This window comes from Ahaetulla prasina, chromosome 1 (genome assembly GCF_028640845.1).
Source record: "Ahaetulla prasina isolate Xishuangbanna chromosome 1, ASM2864084v1, whole genome shotgun sequence".
Lineage (NCBI taxonomy): Eukaryota > Metazoa > Chordata > Lepidosauria > Squamata > Colubridae > Ahaetulla > Ahaetulla prasina.
The window spans coordinates 287948347-287964062 of record NC_080539.1 but is presented as its reverse complement, the minus strand read 5'-3'; the positions used below and the strand labels follow the sequence as shown (position 1 = coordinate 287964062).

At 37.9% G+C, this 15716-nt stretch overlaps 1 protein-coding gene across 10 annotated transcripts in view; it reads right to left on the bottom strand.

Moving 5' to 3' along the window:
- PRR5L (proline rich 5 like) overlaps positions 1–15474 on the bottom strand; it is a 79356-nt gene extending 63882 nt beyond the window's left edge. The window contains exons 1-3 of one of the 10 annotated variants that reach the window (XM_058161687.1): positions 14358–15232; positions 2186–2288; positions 606–705 (exon numbers count right to left, since the gene is read on the bottom strand). The gene's annotated coding sequence lies outside the window, so the exon portion shown is untranslated. Of the gene's footprint in view, positions 1–605; positions 706–2185; positions 2289–14357; positions 15233–15437 lie in introns of those variants that run through there. The other 9 variants (XM_058161680.1, XM_058161681.1, XM_058161688.1 and 6 more) reach the window with 9 other exon arrangements.
- Between the last annotated feature and the right edge of the window lie 242 nt (positions 15475–15716).

Genomic DNA, 15716 nt, shown 5'->3' with positions numbered 1-15716 from the left:
TTGTACATATTTTGTATTTTATCTCCGGCTGTACACCACCCTGAGTCCTTCGGGAGAAGGGCGGTATAAAAATTCAATAAATAATAATAATAATAATAATAATAATAACCTAAATATGATTATTGATTAATTAACTTCAGTAATTTCAATGCATTTAGAAGGCAACCATGTGGGAAAGGCTGCCCTGGAGCCTATACTTACAGGAATTGCCTAAATAATTATTATTTTCAAAATGAGATATATTACCTCTTAGTAGCTCTTAGTTATTAATCCACATTGTATTTATGGTATCTCCTATCCTACAAAACATATATTCAATGAACTTCTTCATGTAGACATCCCACTGAGTTCAATGTGTCTCATTCTGAATAAGTAGATACAAGATTGTATCTACTTTATTTCAAAGGGAAAATTCAAACCTCTAACTTTATTTTGAAAACATTTACTGCTGCTAAAATAACCTAATTTTTTAAAGGCAAGTTGAATGTAAAAGTGTTTTTTCATCTTTCATATTAAGCTAGAAACTTTTTTTTTTTAAAAAGATTAACTTTTTTAAAAAGTCAGTCCCACAAAATGCCCCAAATCAAGATATTCTCAACACTAACCTGTAAAGTAATGGGAATGCTGCTCCCTTCTTTCGTGGTCTACTGAGAAACCAAGCTCTGCCCTTTAAGGAATCTGAGCCAATTGTTGCAAGACACTCAGCTGCAAGAAAGAAGAGGCAGGAGGAAGTTCCTCCCATTTCAGTAACCCATCAGAAGCAGGATGCCTGCTAGCAGCCACAAGGAGAACATTTCAATTGGCTGAACTTCCAAACAAGGAGAATGCTACAAGAGGCACCCATAAACTCAGCATTCTGTAACCCTGGATAGGTTTATGATATTCAAGGAATAAATTATAGCAACAGAAAAGGAAGTTGCATTGGAAAGGGAAAAAGCCAAACTGAACAATCATTGTTTGAAGGCAAATGGGTTTCTTTCTTCCCACAGGTAAGGCAACCAGGCAACAGGTAAAGTTTTTCCATCACATCTTTGTACAGCAAGGAGTGTCACCTATTCAAGTGAGGAAATCTGGTCTCTACTGCTGTTAATCAGGGCATTTTATTAGCAAGTTCATAGCATGGAAGTTCTGAGAGTGTGTTTATAGGTCATCTAATCCAACCCCCTGCTCAAGCAGGAGACCCTATACCATTTCAAACAAATGGTGGTCCAATCTGGTCTTAAAAATATCCAGTGATGAACCATTCACAACTTCTGAAGGCAAGCTGTTCCACTGGTTAATTGTTCTGTCAGGAAATTTCTCCTTAGAACTGGGTTGCTTCTCTTCTTGATTAGTTTCCACCAATTGCTTCTTGTCTTGCCTTTTTTGCTTTGGAAAAGTGGTTGACCCTCTCTTCTTTGTGGCAGGCCCTCAGATATTGAAATATTGGTATCATGTCACCCCTAGTCCTTCTTTTCATTAAACTTAGGCATACCCAATTCCTGCAATCATTCTTCATGGTTTAGCTTCTAGCCCCCTAATTATCTTTGTCTTCTCTGCATTCTTTGCAGAATATTTAAGTGATTGTCCACTAGGATTCCAAGATTCCTCTATGCAAGGATGTCAAACTGGAAGCCTGCGGGACGGATGCGTTATGTGCAGGCCACGCCCACCCCAGCTGCGCAAAGGGGGAAAATGTTGCGATAAGTCACATGTCGGCAACTTGACACCGCAAGTTTGACACCTGTGCTCTAATAGGTTTCACCTCAGCTAAATTTTAATTATTCTCTACCTTTACATTTGGTTTTTATTGCCTAAGTGTAAAACCTTACTTTTCTCTCCACTGAATTTCATTTTGTTAGATAGGGCCCAATATTAAGTTTGTTGAGATCCCTCTGGGGTCTTGGCTATTCCTGCCCCCTTGGTGCCCTCAAATTTAATGAGTTCTCCTTCTATTCCCTCATCTAAATCATTTATGAAGATCCTATCAGCAACAGGAAATATGGTCTGATATTTATATCCAGAATTATGGAAATTTAGTCTAAAACTTTCTGAAAGTTTGTGGAAGACTTATGGGATGCTGGCAGGTAAAATCCTTGTAAGTATCATCTCCAGTATTTTGGCTGGCTTTCATCATATTTTTTTAGGCAGGGATCAAGTTGCTATCATTCAAATCATTATTCTAAAACACAGGTGTCAAACTCACCTTGCCATCATGTGATGTATTGTGACTTTTTCTCTTTCCCAGATGAGCGTGGGCGTGGCCTACACATGACACATCTGGCCCACGGGCCGCCAGTTTGACACCCCTGTAAAAACAAAACGTTAAGATAAAGCTCAGTTCCCAGTTTAGCTCTGCTTACGTAGCTAGAACCATAATTTGTTTTCCTAGTGATTTATAGATTTTATTTTGTTCCAATTAGCACATTCTTATAATTTTTTACTTTAAAAATCAGGAATACTACATATTTTTAAATGACAATATTAATCATGTCTAAAATTATGTTACCCACATAAGTTAGACAGATAAATGGACCAAGCCCTGCTTGATTTAATATACTGTAAAAGACATTTGGAGTGACAGAGAACCAATTGACTCTCCTTCCTATATAATAAAAGAACACAGCTATTAGCCAATCAGAGCTCATCTTTCAGCAACTATGGACAGCTTTATCCTACTGCTCATAGGACAACCTCTCCCCCACTCTCCACTTTCACATTTTTAATATTTGAAGATTCCAGCTGTCTGTTGGGTTCTTTTTTTGAAGCAATATCACTTTCTTGTTACAAGAAGATAACTGGAATTGTGGGAAAAGATGAGACGAGTGTTGACTCAGCCTTCCATCCTTTATAAGGTAGGTAAAATGAGGACCCAGATTGTTGGGGGCAATAAGTTGACTTTGTATATAAATATACAAATAGAATGAAGACTATAGCTAACATAGTATAAGCCGCCCTGAGTCTTCGGAGAAGGGCGGGATATAAATGCAAAAAATAAAATTAAAAAAAAAATGGTTCTGCAAACTATCCCATGAAACAGAGGTCTCCAACCTTGGCAACTTTAAACCTGGAGGACTTCAACTTCCAGAATTCCCCAGCCAGCCCAGCCCAGCTTAGCAAAGCTGCCTGGGGAATTCTGGGAGTTGAAGTCCTCCAGGCTTAAAGTTGCCAAGGTTGGAGACCCCTGCCATGAAAGACAGTGTTGGGATTCACTTCTGTAAAGGCACTTGTTGCTAATAAACAAAAGTTTCTTCCTCCAGAGGAAACCAAGACCGAGTACAATGATGAGTTGGAACAGTGGTAAAAGATAATGGGAAGTTCAATTTTCTCCACAAGCAAGACTGAAACCCACAAGTAAACCCTCTTTTGCTCAGAAGTACCCATAAATATGACAGAGGGACAAAATTTCCACCCTATTTTCATTGGTATTAAAGGTTTACTTTCAGTTGTTTAGAAGGAGTCAAAGAAAGAAAGAAAAAAGGTATATACAAAATGAATCTAGAGGTATGTATCTGTTTATCTCAACAGGTTTGTTTTCCAAGCAGCTTTTCAGCCTTTCTAAAGTAATTTGGCCTTAATCCTGAATCTATTTAAATCATGCACTTATACCATCTATATTCACTTAACTGCTTACCACACAACCCATTTTGAGGTTCATATACTTCTGTGTATATTTAATTTTCACACTGTCAATTCCCACATGAAATGTAAAACGCTAGAAATTCAATTTCTTCCACTGATGAAGTTAATACCTAACTGCTCTGTTTGCAATAACTCTTTGTACCTAAATAAATATGAGATAAAACTTTATATTGTTTTAGAGTGACATATAAAATTTCCTCAGCAGCCCAACTGACCTGACCCTCTTTTCTGCTTACCCAGTATTGTCCTATTGGGAAAAATATCTTTATTACAAATCACATTCATAATGATACTCTGTTTTCCCAAAATAAGACATCCCCTGATAATAAGCCCAATCGGGCTTTTGAGCACATGCCAATAAGGCCAATCGCTTATTTCAGGGTTCAAAAAAATATAAGACAGGGTCTTATTTTTAGGGAAACACGATAATAGAATACATGATAATGATTCCAGAATTATTCATCGAAGTAATGACAAATATTTACTAAAGGAGCAAAAAGTAACCTTTTATCAAAAAGCTGGAGGTGGGATCTGTTTTATGACTGGAAATCTGCACCTTTCCAGTCAGATTCTTAAGATAAAAGTTTGTGAGGGATAACAAATGAATGAATTAAACCATCATGAAAGTCCAATTCCTATTTGTAAATTAATGTGTTATAACTGTCCAGATTTGTTTTGCTATGGTCCTTGAAAAGATGCTACTGTTCAGAAATATGGAGGGGAGGTAGACAGAGAGTAGCCTTCTATTTTGCCATTTTTCTATCCATCCGTCCCTTAAAAAACAGTTTGAAGCTGACTTGTGAATAAGAGAAAACATGTAGGAAAAAATTTACATCAATTAATAGTCAGCAAACCGACAGATAAAGTTATTTTCTGAGTGTTCCACTCCAAGCAAAGTCTCTCATTCTACCATCCACCCCATGAAAAGGGCAAGAAAAATAACTTTTAGTGCCAATACCAACACCACCATATCCATGGTTTAATTGCATTCATTATTCTGGTCATTTGCAGTTTTTAAGTGTCTTTTTGAAGTGCAGGCAGCAGCATGGTATTCCAGGCATGGTTACCGCACAGCTTTTTATAGTTATTATAAAATAAAGTGGTTTATTTAAAAAAACAAAACCTCCAGAACTAATTTTGCTTTTTTTCACAGATCAGATTCCAGATTGATGTTTTCATTACAATCCCAAAGTCATTTTCCTGACTGCTCATATTTCACCAATATACATGTGAAATATATATCCAGTGGTAACTTATGATTTAAAATTACATTTTTTATTTAAATGAAAATCCACTAACTCAAACTCACCTCTGCCTTCTCTTATTCTGTGTGAAATATAAGAAACTGTCTTTAGCACACAGATATAAAATATACTATATGTACAAAATGTAATATGAATTATAGCTGTATTATTTTGATTCCATAAGACTTCATTTGGATGATTACAAGTCCCATAAACATTATCCTTTTGCATCTGGTACAACAGACCAGGAGATCTTCTATTAACTGAAGTTTCTAATTTAATCAAGAAAGGCTATTTTAATACAGTTGGAAGTTACTTTAGTATCTTCACTTCTTTTGAAGTTGTAAACCCTAACTTTCAGACTGGACAGAATTAGAGCTATCCTTTGCTCACTCGGTCTTTTTCAGCGGCTACAATTTCCAAAATTTCTAATCACAATAGGCAATCACTGGGTTTTGTGGTATTGTAGAATTAAGTTTAAAGTCAAGTAAAATTTGCACATAAGGAATCAGTCCTTATTTTTTAAAAAAACATGGTATTTCAAGATTAATATCTGCTCTGCCAGATATTAAGGGGAGGGGGGGAAGGGAAAGGGGCACAATCTAACTTGCCCTTTTGCCATTAACAGCATTTTCACTAAAAGAAAAAAAATCAGTGTACTGCAAAACTAACCATTATTTTTTTGTAAGCCTTCCAAGAACCATTTGGTGGACCAAATATAAATCAAATATACATATACAAGAAAAGATATCACTATAGTTTACTTCTCTAAATAAAACCTCTGTTAGAGGTATAGAACATGAATAAGTTATGAAGCTGACACAATGGACACTGAGATCTCTTACTCTTACTATTCCTATTTGTTTAACAGGATTTAGTTAACAGAAAAAGTGGGTAAGTACAACAAACCCTATTTTTTTTTAAAAGTAGTTGCAGGGAAAAAGCATGAAAGTAATGCAAATGGTGCCGTTATTTGTATTAATTTTACTTTTGCATAATTATGGCATCACACAAAAAACATAATTTTGCATGTGACATTATGCAAATGATACTGCAAAAATATTATCAGTTGCATGTAAAATCCATTGTTCAAAAGTCCAGAAAATAGAAGTTGCGCAGTACAGCTCCATTTTCATCACATCATTTCATGTGAAAAAAAAGCTAAGGGGAAAAAACATCCAGTAGCATACAGGGGGATGACTGTAGTTTACTAATAGTCCTGTTCCTAAGTTATTAATATTTTCCTACTATTATGGCATCTTTCTAATATTGTTTAATTAGTAAGCTAGATTTCAAAATAATATTAACTGATGCAAAGGAGTTCATAAAATTATTTCAGGATTGATAGATTAGAAGAAGGGTTATATCAAATCCCTGGATGTTATTAAGATAAAAACAAATACTGTAGAACTTTGGTATAATTGATTAACTTGCCATATGTCTCTTGATTAATTTCAATGTTAGGCATTGCAGTCATAGTGAAACATTTTCAATAGCTTCCGCAAATCAGACTTAGAAAAACCAGGAACAGATCATGCTTTTATCAGTACTCTCAATGTATTTTTAACTCATCCTGCCTTCAACAAGTAACCTAAAATTAGTAAGATGTAAAGGTTAATATTTCTAGATTAGTTTGTTTCAAAAGAAAAAAAAGCCAGGCTTCTTATCATGGGAAACATTTAGTACACCTGTTGCATTAAAGAGTTTTGTTGACATTCAAACTCTAGCTCAAACCTTCTGGGGCTCTAAGGCAGGGGTGTCAAACTCAGGGCCCGGGGACCAGATCCAGTCCGCGGGGTTTTTAGATCTGGCCCACGGGGCTGCCCTGGAAACAGCGAAGGACAAGCTCGCAGTGCTTCTGCCAATGAAAACAGGCTCCCAAGCTATGTTTTCGGCTACCACAGCCTCCTGCAACCCTCTGCCAGTGAAAACCGAGCTCCATTTTCACTGGCAGAGAGTTGGAGGAGGCCATGGCAGTAGAAAACAGAGCTCTAGAGCCTGTTTTCATTGGCAGAGCACTCGGGCCACCACAGGTGCCCCTAACAGGAGTGATGTCAAGCTGGCCATGCCCCCACAGCTCCCGAAGGTCAAACACAACCCTGATGCAGTCCTCAATGAAATGAGGGCTACCTGCTCTAGGGCAAGTAGAGTTTTTGAGTGTGAAAAACTTCATTCCGCATAGCAAGCATGTAGAATGTTCAGAAGTAACAGTGGCTTAAAGAGGATGTTTTTGAGAGAGTAATATTCTCTATGTAGGCAAAAAAATCAATAAAGTAGAGTTTGGAGAGTTTCAACTTAGCATCCTGTTTGTTGATTTGTTGTTTGTAAGTTGTTATATTTTAGTTGTATTTGTTGGAAGCATTATCTATTCAAACTACAATTTGATAAATGCACTATTTAGGAGTGCAGTTATTAATTGAAGGTACTGTAGTTGATACATTCTCTCCCCAAAAAGGAAGAAATGCCTGCATATGCACGCGAGAAGCAAAACTAATTCTCTCCAAGTTCTTATGAAGTAGTCAAAACTTGTGAAAGATACTGGAATTCATATTATATTGAAAGACTGAAAGAATTTGATCCAAGTCTTATCTTTGAATACCTTTGAATACACCTGATGAAGGCTTTCAACATGGGTGGTGGGGGAGTGTTAGCTTGTGTTTCAGAAATTTTAGCTCAGATATATCCAGATTTATCCACATGGGATGTTTTTTCAACTTCCTAGTCTAGCCTTTATTTTTTAAAAAATAATTTTTATTAACATTTTTAAAAAATTGACAATTTTTTCTTTTCAACAAGTTCGCGTCGGTAACAAATTTCTTACTTATGCATTTTTTCTCCCTTATTCTAATGTATCTTTTATACATATACTTCTAATATTAGTTTATTTATTTACATATATACATATAAAAAAGCATGTACACAATTTCATTTCTACAATTTTTGTTTCCTCATATTTGTTCTTGTATTTCTACTCCTATTTCAACTATTATCTGATCTTTCCTTGCCTTTTATCTCTTTTCTCCAGCAATTCATACCATTTCTCTCACCCAAGCCTTAAAACTTTAAACCTACAATTCCCCTGCTGGACTCCCATTCAAATATTAACCTAGTCTCAACCTGCTTAGCTTCGGATCATAGACAAGATGCTCATCCACCTAGGCCCCAGCAGCTTTTTTTTTTTTTAGTAAAAAAGTTTTATTTCCATTTTCCAACAACCTATTCAATATACAGTCTCTTATTCAACATTAGTAACTTTCATTTGTTACTTATTCGGACCTACCCAGCTACCACTTCCTTCCTTAACAAACCTTTCCTCCTCCCTTCTCTACTTTCTTCCTTAAACAGTCTCCCAAATATAATTCATATTTCCAGCTTAAATTCTTAAATTTTTATCCAATCTCCAAAAATAAACAATATTCTATCTTCTCATATATATATACATATAAAAAAGCATGTACACAATTTCATTTCTACAATTTTTGTTTTCTCATATTTGTTCTTGTATTTCTACTCCTATTTCAACTATTATCTGATCTTTCCTTGCCTTTTATCTCTTTTCTCCAGCAATTCATACCATTTCTCTCACCCAAGCCTTAAAACTTTAAACCTACAATTCCCCTGCTGGACTCCCATTCAAATATTAACCTAGTCTCAACCTGCTTAGCTTCGGATCATAGACAAGATGCTCATCCACCTAGGCCCCAGCAGCTTTTTTTTTTTTAGTAAAAAAGTTTTATTTCCATTTTCCAACAACCTATTCAATATACAGTCTCTTATTCAACATTAGTAACTTTCATTTGTTACTTATTCGGACCTACCCAGCTACCACTTCCTTCCTTAACAAACCTTTCCTCCTCCCCTCCCACCCCCGAGACTTCCCAGAACAAAGTACAGGGTATAAGATTAACAATCATAAATTAAAATACAACATAAGTCATAATCCATAGTCACTCCTCTCTAAGACCTTAACTCCCCTTCCAGAAACAAAAAAGTACATTCTTCTTCCAGTCCATTATATATCAGTCCATTCCACTCCTAAAATCTTCAGAATCTTCCAATTAAATTAGTATTTCCAGTTCATCAATAAAATACATAGTTTTTAATATCCAATCTTCATCAATTAACACCAAATATATATCAATCCATTCCACTCCTGAAGTCTTCAGAATCTTATAGTTTTTAATATCCAATCTTCATCGATCAAGACCAAGACGATATTCCATCTTCCAGTATTCATCAGAAATTCTTTTATAATATACCTTTCTTCCTTAAACAGTCTCCCAAATATAATTCATATTTCCAGCTTAAATTCTTAAATTTTTATCCAATCTCCAAAAATAAACAATATTCTATCTTCTCATATCTTTAATATCACTTACATAAATCAAATAACATTGCTAATATTAATATTTCTTCAATTTACCTTACATCTGTCAAATAACATTATTAAAATTATAACTTATATCCAAAATATATCAATTATAACAATTAAATTCTATTTAACCAAATACCAACATTACATCCATAAATTTTTCTATCTGTCCTCCAAAAGTTAAACAATATTCCATCTTCCCATTCCTTTATACCTCACATATATCAAATAGTAACACCTTATACCCAAAATAAGTCAGTTGTAAAATTAAACCCTATATATATATATTAAAAAAATACCATCAAAATCACATCTTAAGCATTCTCCTTCCCTTGTCTTCTATCTTACACATTTTCCACCATCTGCTCACCAATCAGCTTAACATCTAACAATAAAGAATTTCCAATCTTTAATATATTGGTGTAAAATCTCTTGTTTAAAAACTTATTAAGAAAAGATAAGCCTCCAAAAGTTCCTATAAAAAAAAATGCATATTTGAAGTGAAGAAGTTTCCAAGATTTTAGTAGTTAGTTCTGTTTGCTTAAGAGCCATTCTTAAACTGTAAAATCTACCAAAAGAGAAAAAAATTCAATAAACTTTTCTTCTTAAACATTGTGATAAAGAAAAGGTAAAAGAAAAAATCATTAACAGTTCTTATTCATTCCATTTAAAAAGTAGCTTGTTATGTTCTTCTCTTCCTTTGTCCTTTTATAGTTTCACTTTCCTTTGTATATTGCAAACGCCATTTTAAATCCACTCAAGTTGAAAGTTAGTTCAAAGGAAAGCTATTTAAGAGCTGAAGTTAAGATTTATTACTTGCAAATTCTTGCTAGTCCTCCTACTTTGTTCTGTCTGTGTTGAGTTCTCTTTAAAAATAAATCTTGGCACAGAGATGGTCGCGGCTTCTCATTCTGTATAAACAGAAGCACCCTGGGCACGGAGCTTCGTCAGGCTAAAGGGGAGCTCTCACCCTTCGATCCCCTGGTTAAATTCCAGGGGCTCCCGGGGAGCTCTACCCAAACCTGATCACTCTTCCCTCCCCCTTCTCCCGGGGGAGAGAATTCCAAACCATTTGACAGCCCATTTACGCTGTCAGGGACGGTTTGACGAAACCCAGGGCAGACGATCCCAAAGGAACGTCCACGAAGCCTGCGTTGCCAGAGGAAGTCCGGCCCCAGCAGCTTTGAGGCAGTTGCTTACTATTGGTTAAAAACATTTTCTCACATCAAGGGATAATTTCAAGGCCAACCTACTGCTGAAGACAATTGCAAGTCAAGGTGATCCAGCAGGAAATGAATGTTAATGCTAAGAAAACAGAACAAGCCATTCTCTATATGGGAACACTTTATGTTGTACAGAGGGAGCCTATATTTGTGTCATCATTTTTGCTTTGCTTGCCAAAGAGATCAGAACCTCCCCAATAGGCAACCTGTTTTTCTTGTCTTAGGAGAATACTGACCTTATGGAACAACTTAAATAACATCACTATTCCTATTGGGGGTAGGGATAGGTTCCCCTAATGCCAACCATCCAAGCAAGGTTGCTGCAGCTGAGGGAGCAAGGAGGAAAAGGGTTTATTTTTCTTTTCTGCATCTGCCTCTCCCCAAAGAACCAACCATGAATTCTTTACCTTCCTTGCTCCTTTGCTGCCTCTTTCCTTACCTTCATTACCAGTCCCAACATCAGCAGCCTCTGAACTTGACCACAGCATGTGAACCAAGCATAGATCTTTCCTAACTCTTTTTTTCTAACAAAAAAAGGTTTCCCCATTCCCAGCCACTACTAGGGATGGGAAAGGGATGCCTTGCATTTGTTAGGTATGGGGATCAGGGTGCCAGTCACTTTATACTTGAAAGAATAAAGATTAAAACTTTGAACTAGACCTGGATATAATTTGCCAAAGTAATATTTGACTAATAATAGTTTCATGCAATTTTAGAGGTATGTTCTGGGCAGTAAATTCTAATAATTCATCCTGGAAGTTAACTGGCATAAGCTATTTCTACAGAAGCAGTTCCTGTATCAATCTGATGTGATATAAGACACTCTGCCTGTGATATAAGACTACCTCTGCCTGTGTATGGCAAAGCATGATGGATCCAAAGACTATCAATGGATCCTTAAATTACCAATCTTATGTTCTTGCATTACTGTAATCTCTTCCAGAATAGCTGACCATTGCCTAACTACTGGTAGTCTTCTGATAAGTATCACTATTTTGTTTTGATTAAATCTAATTTTATTGCCCTTCATCCAATCTTAACCAAGAATTGATTTATACGCTCCCTTGATTTACTTAAAGAAAAGGAGTGAGTTGAGGTCCATATAATAATTTATTAAATTTGTTGGCTGCCCATAAAGTGGTAAAATCATGATATTTTAGCTTACAGAACTAAACAGCCAGATTCTAGGTATTCAAAAGTATGGAGAATAAAATCAAATTCTAAAACTTACAACACAGGTGGCTGAGATTGTTAATTCTATAATTTTTCACTGTTTCATCAAGGTTTTTATTCAAAAAATGTGCAAGGCAGCAACTAATGAATGAAGGAGAGGGGTATTCCTGATATAGAGCAGAGTATCTAGCTGAAGATTTTTTTTTTGTCCACAACACACTATTTATCTATAATGAAATAAAGCACAGCAGGTACAATAAAAAATACTACTTTTGATGCATCCTCCCTCCAAAAACAAGAGGGTCTAAAGTTGCCTTTCCAATGAGTTTGGTGTACATAGAGAAAACCATCAAACATCCCTGCCCTCAAGACTTTAATTACTTGCATTAGTTTAACTATATGCATTTTATCAGCTTTTGCATGATTTATCAATACCACCATTAACTTTTATACTTGCATTATTTTAACTCTAGCTACTGGTGGTTTCATTTATTGGCACTTAATGTGGATATTTTAATTATTATGCCTGTTTTGTAAATTTCCATGATTTGGCATCTATTGATTTGGTGGCACAGAACAAGTAAATAAAAATCAGCAGTAGCTCATATTCACAACTTGAGCAGGCTTGTCAAGCAGATCAACCCTCCTTCAACCCAAAAAGGTCTTGTTAAAGAGGACAGTCCTGACACCTTTCCTAAAAGAGAATAGCTGGAGTTTAGTGCAACTTCTAAAGCAGGGGTGTTAAACTGCCAGATGTGTCAAGCACAGGCCACACCCACCACCAGCTCCGCAAATGGGGAAAACATTGCAAAACATCACATGACGGCAACGTAACATGGTGAGTGTGACACCCCCATGTGCTAAAGAAACATATTTAATAAAGATAAGCTTGCCCTGCCTAATCTACGACACTGGTTAATTAGGAGCATATGACAGAAGGGAATAGTCATCAAAGGGCTGTTACAAGAGATCAGATGTTGTTTTCTAATACACTTAGCTTCCATGGTAGATTTATGCAAATAGGTATCTACTCCTGCATATAGCAATGGGGAAACCTAGCTGCCTTCCACCTAGTAATTACTGTGTAACTATCCAGAACATAGAACCAATACGAAGGCAGTAGATGAACTAATAGCTTTGCTCATCTTTGCGCAGACAACTGGTTAGTTTTTAACAACAAATTTCAGCTTTATGGTTCCCCTTTACTATGAGTAGTTTCATGAGAACGCTCATCATTTTTATCCTCAAAGAAATCAAAGGAAAAGGGACTGGCCCAGAGTTATTAAGAAGCTCCATGACGAAGAGTGCTTTGATTCTAGATCTCCCCAAGAGAGATCAGCAGAGCTGAGCACTTACTCCAGGGTGCACTAATGCTTGCCTACATGCTGGAAAAGCTTTATCTGCCAGTTCCTACAAATCCATCCAGGGCACTACAGAAGGATCATGCCAGCATATCTGTCAACTGCTGGCATTCCCACCGCAGAAGTTATTGGAGAGTGCAAATCACTACTAGCAGCCAACTCACATGCTACTTGCTGCGACTTGCCAGAATTCATCCCTCCAATTTGTCCCACTTCCCTATGCAGTTCCGTGACACATTAAAAAGCACACATTTGCTGGTTGTACAACTGTCTCTGAGGCCCTACAGCATCAATCCAACCATAAAATACCATACATACACACACACACACACACACATATATATATAACATAACATAATAACTGAGTTGGAAGGCACCTTGGAGGTCTTCTAGTCTTCTAACCCCCTGCCCAGGCAGGAAACCCTACACTATTTCAGACAAATGGCTATCCAACATTTTCTTAAAAATTTCCAGTGTTGGAGCATTCACAATTTCTGCAGGCAAGTTGTTCCACTTATCGAATGTTCTGTCAGGAAATTTCTCCTTAGTTCTAAGTTGCTTCTCTCCTTCATTAGTTTGGCATTCCCACTGCAGAAGTTATTGGAGAGTGCAAACCACTACTAGCTTGTACTACCACTACAAGACCCATTGCTTCTTGTTCTACCCTCAGGTGCTTTGGAGAATAATTTGACTCCCTCTTCTTTGTGGCAACCCCTGAGATATTGGAACACTGCTATCATGTCTCCCCTAGTCCTTCTTTTCATTAAACTAGGCATACCGAGTTCCTGCAACCCTTCTTCATATGTTCATATATATATACATATATATTAAAAAACCACCTGGGTGCCAAAATGTTGTGGACCCAACTCTGCAGGGGCCTCCCAGCACTTGACTCTCCCCCTCAGTAACCTGTATCTATTCTCATCGGAACATTACTGGGTGCCTGGGTCTGCGGTAAATGGCTGGCTGAACTAAATTGAAACTTTCTGCACCACAAAATTACAGCGCTGCCTATAAATACACTCCACAGTTGTGACCAACAAACAAAAATATGCGAGCGACCGGCTCAAGCGTCAGTTTAGTCCTTCGAGCCCCGGGAGAGTTGCTTGGCAGGAGGGGAAATTTCACGAAACAAGGCAGAAATGAAAGAAATCCGAGGAGGGAGGGCAAAACCTGACCTTCTATTATCCAGAATGCAAAATAATTGTTCCAAAAAAAAGAAGAAGTAAGCATTCTGTTAACGGAATAAACGCGCTCAATTATCCAAGCTTTCCCCAGCCCGGAGATATCTCGTTCATTCATATATAACCAAAAAAAAAAAAAGCGTTTCCTTCTTCCCTGGATGACTCAAAGCCAAACTCACCCAGTCCCCAAGACGAGGATTTGAAACAAGTGGGAAGAGCCTGCCAGATCTTTCTCTTCTTTTTTTTTTTCTTTTTTTTTCCACGCTAACCGCACGTCTTCAGTCTCTCTGCATTATAGCCGGCTATGCTCTTAATTTAAAGCCATGTAGCAATAATGAGAATGAAAAAAAAAGTGGGGTGGGTGGGAGGGAGAAGGAGGGAATGAGTTTATCCGGCCCTCTCCGCCCACTCGGGTTTCGGAACTCAAGCAGTAGCACCTCCCGGAATAAAAAAGGGAATAAATAACCCAAAAGGAGCGTGGAAGTCCGGCGAATCGCTCCCAAGAATACTTGGGAGGAAGCAGCAAGGAAAGAAGTCCCGCAGGTTTGGTCTTCTGTTGTGCCGTAGAGGGCAAACCGTAGAGCGTGGAAGTAAGAATCCTCCTCCGCAGGGAGGCATCACTTCCCGAGCAGACACTCACCGGTCTGTCCTGGCCGCAGCTCAAACCTGCGCGCACCGATCGTGAAGAGCCAGGCCAGCTCCTGCGTACCTCTCCCTTTGTAAAGACCCCCGAAGACGGCGGGCTTCGGGGTCGGTGTGCAAAAAAAGAACACACACACACACACCGGGAGCCGCCTCGCTGCTCTAGGCGGCCGAGGACCCAGCGCGTGTTTCGCGCCTCGAGAAAGCGTAAACAAGGCGCAGAGACCGAAAGAAAGAAAAAGTCTCCTTTCTCTCTCTGCCTCCACTCCGCCCCGCCGTAATCAAAACATATCGCTAATCTATCGCTCTTTCCACATTCCACGTTGTTTTTCTCTTCTCTTCTCTTCTTTCTTTTCTTTTCTTTTGGAATTAAGAGCCTTCCCCGTAATAAAGATCGTTAGCGCATCTCAAGAGCCGCTTGTAGAAAGAGGAGGGGGGGGGAAAAACACCCTTGTACTTTGTTAAGCGTTTCTTCCCTCACGGCTGGATTCAGAATCCCTCTACAGCCGTTGCTGGGGAAACTGCTGCGGTTTTCCTAAATTTTACAACTCTCCCGCCGCCCTCTACCCCCACCCCACGCAACTCCTCCTACTCCCACTTTCAGGGGAAGTTCTCACCTTACTCCGCCATACCCTCAGTCGAAATCGGACGCGGGGAAAGTTTACGCTTTACGCAACCCCCCCCCCCCCCATTCCGTCTTTTATTTAAAAAAGAGCTTAGAGCGCCACTTTTGGAAGGATGGGAAATTAGAAATGAGTATAAAAGTTTTAATAGCTGGTGAGGAAGAAGGTCTTCCCGGTTTCAGATTCACTACGGCCCACGCCGTTCAGGCGAGAGAAAGCTTTGTTTTGCGTTTGGTTGAGAGTTTCTGCCCCGGATTCCAAGATTTTTATCGA